Source organism: Coenobita brevimanus, chromosome 3 (genome assembly GCF_032717465.1).
Source record: "Coenobita brevimanus isolate Jiangsu-jjx chromosome 3, ASM3271746v2, whole genome shotgun sequence".
NCBI lineage: Eukaryota > Metazoa > Arthropoda > Malacostraca > Decapoda > Coenobitidae > Coenobita > Coenobita brevimanus.
The window spans coordinates 255975-260974 of record NC_136956.1 but is presented as its reverse complement, the minus strand read 5'-3'; the positions used below and the strand labels follow the sequence as shown (position 1 = coordinate 260974).

Here is a 5000-nt window from a genome sequence, read left to right as displayed (position 1 = left end):
CTCTATTAATTTTGATAATGGAGAGAAATTGATAGTCTTTAATTTTGAAATTGGGCAAAAATGGGGATATAAACAGAAAAACACCTTCAAAACAAGAGGAAATTTTCAAAACAAGAAGGAAAAAGGAAGAGAAAAGGTCAGAATAAGACCTTAAAATATTGTGACGCTCGCTAATCCTTGTCCCTACTCCGAGATTAACCGTTTTCCGGGGTCTAGGGAGTCAGTTACCCTCCGGTGGTCATAGGGGAATGTTGTCGGCCCCTCCGTCTGTCATCAATATGTCTTTCTCTTCTCCCCCTTCCTGTGACGTTTATTATTTTCCCAATGATTTTTTTTTCCTCCCTGTGAACGAAGTAGGCGATAATTTACTTCTGTAGTGGCTGGAGTTAGTAGTAGCAGTCGTAGTAGTAGTGGTTCTAATGTTAGTGTGGCCCTCTCTTGTATTTTGTTTTTCTCTTGGAAGGAACAGTTATTGCGGGTTCCTGGCCTTTGGTTCCTTCTTCCTAGCATAAGAAAAAAATATATATATTCTTCCATGTATCCTGTATACTGTTTCTATTATGGCTATTCCACGATTAAATTGTCCCTTGAGGCTATGAAGCTTATTATCTACATCGTCTTTCGTTCACTGAGGTGGTTTGGACATGTGTCATAAAAGACCGCTGCTACCAAATGTCATAAAAGACTTTGTAACTCCTTTGTAGTTACTTGTAGAGAAGTTATATATATTAGACTTGTGGACGAGCGGTTGTTATACTTGAGTAGCTTTGTAAGTAGATAATCTTCTTTCCCATTTGTCATTCAATGACAGGAGAGGTAAAGAATAGTATGGGACTATTTTTATTTGTCTTGGAAATATTAACAATTCTCTCACACAGAGCGAAGTATAAAGTAGAGTCCCGCTAGCTATCTCCCTATCTCTCTCTCTCTCTCTTCCAAGTTGCTAAGCCTTTCTTCCTACGACCTGCCTGTTCTATGGCTAGCCTCCATCTGAGCTCTCTTTCCTAAATTCTGGTGTAGAAGGTCGTATCACGTGTGTTCACTGTGGTTGGAAAGTTCTAGAAGCCTGTGTGTGAGTATGTGTGTATGTGTGTGTATGGTCACTAGGCACTGTCGTGTGCCTATAAAGCATTCCTTGAGTTAAGAGTGTGTAAGCATGTTTAGCATTGCTCGATTCTTGCAGACACAGTACCTTCTCATCATCCGACTTCCTGCTTCTATCTGTCTCTCTATCTGTCTATTTATCTATCTATCTATTATGATTTGTAATTATAATATGGAGTCCTAACACATGTTGAGAGGATGGAGAGTGAGAGACTGACGAGGAGAGTGTATGTGAGAGAGGTAGAGGGGGAGAGAGGGAGGGGAAGACCGAGGATGAGGTGGAAGGATGGAGTTGAGAGGTATATGAGGGAGGAGTGAGTTGGGGGTAGTCAAATTGTGGGTGCCACAGCGACTTGGAGGCGTTTTGTCTGCGGCCACCCTGTACTGGATTAGGGCGTCGGGCTATAGATTGATAGTCTTTCGTACAACTTAGTATTTCTGCAATTAGCATCAGTGCATCTCTTTTCTTTACCATGTTTTTGTAAGTCGTGTCAGATGCCTCCCACAACAAAGGCTGGTCTTGCACTAATTCACTAAGGTGGAGTACCCTTGCCTGGCACTACTCCATAGCAAAGCATCACTCGGCACTGGCTGCACGAGTGAAGAACTACTCACGTCATTACCTCGTGAGGGTCGGGTTCCAATATGCCAGTAGCCTTGCCAACTGGCCTTCTTGTTATACTTTATGTAATAATTAATAACCATGAATTTTGATATGTGGGGCCAGGTTATGGACTATGTTACATTTTATCGCACACCCAATGGCAGCTGTGGCCTGGTTACACAGCGCCATAGATGTTCCGGAGCTGTCTCGAGATATTCGGCAGTGTGGACATACCCTAAGAGGCTAGCAGTAGCCACCCCAGGCTCAAAATTTACGCCCTTCCGCGCTCCCTTCGGGCGGCAGAGAGGCGACTGAGTGTCTAGGGCAAGTGGGCAACTCCACATCACCTGATATTTCCGCGTGAGGGAAGCGCCTAACATACCCATACCCTGAAATGTACAAACGTTGACGCCTCCACCTTATAGCAGTAATATACTTAAGGTTATTGAATGTTAATACGCAGAATAAGTCGTTATGGAAAAGGTGTCGCGAAGCCTGTACTGCTTAACACAGTATGCCATAATTAGTTGCATCCCCTGGCTCACAAACAACACCTCCCGCCTTACCACCCTCCCTTTTGGTGTTAGGGAGGCGACTGAAGGTCTGGGAGACACAACGCCACCACTGATAGTTAACACGGCCGCCGATAGATGGCAGCACTAGAACGGAAACACTGAGTCAGCCATCATGGATATAGGAAACATGCTAAATACTGCAAGAATATACAACTTTGGACTATTATTTCTCGGTTAGTAATGCAAATACGCCAATCTCATTGTTAAAGAAAATTCAACAACCATAAATCATCCTAACTACACTGATTATTTATGTTTTATCATCCTAGTATAAACGTAAAAAAATTGCTGTAAAGGTAAATTTGGCTAAAAACATTTCGTGCAGAGTTCAACCAAGTAACATGCTAGATACCGCTAGAAAAATAAATTTGTGATATTATTTCTCCAAAGAGAAAGGCAGTTGTGTATCTCTTGCAATACACAGCAATACAAAAAACAGTTACTGTCCATAATATGTCAAGGTTTTCGCGCAATATCAAGCCATTCTATCTAAAAATATTGCTTTCTAAAAATCAGCTCCGATTAAGACGACGAAGTTAGCTAGCCCTGACGGTTACCAAACACTTCAAGAAATATTACTATTTTCGAATGATTCTGGTGCTGTTCAAAGCATTAGGAGGGGAACTGTACCATTTCTTATATAATTTGATGCTCAACCACACTAGTATGTCTCTTTGTGTCCAAAAATTCAAATAAGCCAGCTTTTCGTGAATCTAGCGCATGCAATATAAAACGACCGCCTGGCAACTCAGGTTGGCCAGCGGTCTCATTCAAACACACGATCTGAAAGTTCATTATTTTAACATATTTCTGCTTGATTGCTGTACGTTAATGTTTGTAAAGTGTGCAAGAATGTGTCAGGACATATAAAGATGCTTCTAAGATGCGTTAGAAGTGAGTGTGAAGTTATTTAGACTAGAAATTAACGATAGTATTGTCGCCCATTCATTTTTTCTTACGCATTCTTCCCGTTACGTTCATTCATACCTTTGTTTTTAAATTTACTCCTTACGCTATTGTTTACGTTGCAGCCCTTTAAATTCATTCATTATCCAGGTTGTACTTCATTCATCACGCAAACCAGTTCATTCAAAGAGGGTATGTGTGGCTCCCATTCATGTGAGTTTTACAATCACTGTTGTTGGAGAGAGAGAGAGAGAGAGAGATAGAGACAGGACAGAGCGTGTGTGTGTGTGTGTGTGTGTGTGTGTGTGTGTGTGAGAGAGAGAGAGAGAGAGAGAGAGAGAGAGAGAGAGAGAGTGAGAGAATGACAGGAATATAAATAAAAATAGATTACTAACACTTTAAGGAATTGTTGAACGTAGAGGATGGAAGTAATGCGAGTATAAGTGGCTGGGGAATGGCTGGGAGAAGGAGGGAGGTGAGAAGACAGGAAGAAATCAGTAGGGTAGAAGTTGTGGAAGCAATGAAGAAAGTTAAATCGGGGAAAGCCCCAGGAATTGATGGAGTGTGTGGTGAAATGTTGAAGCATGGGGGAGAGATAGTAGTAGAATGGATGTGGAAGATGTGCAGATTAGCCTGGGAGGAAGGTAGAGTCCCGGAGGATTGGAAGTCAGGTATAATTATTCCCTTGTACAAAGGAAAAGGGGAAAAAGAAGTGTGTGGTAATCATAGGGGCATTTGTCTTCTTAGTATAATAGGAAAAGTGTATGGTAGGATACTTATTGACAGAGTTAGAGAAAGAACAGAGAAATTAGTTGGAGAAGAACAGGGAGGCTTTAGGAAGGGAAGAGGTTGTGTAGATCAGATATTCATTCTTAGATCTTTAGTGGAAAAGTTTCTAGAGAAGGGAAAGAAGTTGTATGCGGCTTTCATGGATTTGGAGAAAGCATATGACAGGGTGGATAGACAAGGATTGTGGAAAGTGTTAAGAATATATGGAGTAGATGGGAAGTTGTTGAATGCTGTGAAGAGTATACGATGGTGCGAAGGCTGCAGTGCGTGTGGATGGTGAACTAAGTGAATTTTTCTCTTTGAAAGTTGGGTTGAAACAGGGATGTGTCATGTCTCCATGGTTGTTCAATCTGTACATGGATGGGGTAATAAAAGAGGTACAAGGTAGGGTAGTGGATGTTGGAGTGGCCCTGGTGAGAGAGGACAGTGTTTGGAAACTCCCTGTACTGTTGTTTTGCAGATGATACTGTGTTGTTGAGTGAAGACGAAGGGGATCTGCAAGGCTTGGTGGATGAGTTTGGGAGAGTGTGTAAGAAACGGAATCTGAAGGTGCATGTAGGGAAGAGTAAAGTGATGGTCTTTGAGAGAAGTGAAGTCAGTGAATGTACAGCGAGGTTGGATGGTGAGGAATTGGAAAATGTGAGTACGTTTAAGTACTTGGGTAGTGTGATGAGTAAGGATGGAGGTTTGGAGGATGAAGTACTTGAAAGGGTACAGCAGGGAAGAAAGGTTGCTGGTTCTTTGAAAGCAGTGATAAGAAACAGGGAAGTGAGCATGGAAGTGAAAAAGTTACTACATGACAGTATTGTTATACCAACTCTAACGTACGGAAGTGAAGCTTGGACGTTGTTGGAAGGACACAAGTCAAGAGTGAGAGCAGTGGAAATGAGTTATTTAAGAGGAGCCTGTGGAGTCACATGGAGAGACAGGCTGACCAATGAGGCTATAAAGGAGCGTTGTGGTGTGGATGTGGATGTGATAGGAAGCGTTATGAGGAACACACTCAGGTGGTTTGGCCATGT

At 42.1% G+C, this 5000-nt stretch overlaps 1 protein-coding gene across 1 annotated transcript in view; it reads right to left on the bottom strand.

The window, feature by feature from the left end:
* The window catches only part of LOC145394063 (single-minded homolog 1-like), a 48046-nt gene that overhangs the window by 26545 nt on the left and 16501 nt on the right, over positions 1 to 5000 (bottom strand). The gene's annotated exons all lie outside the window — the stretch shown is intronic.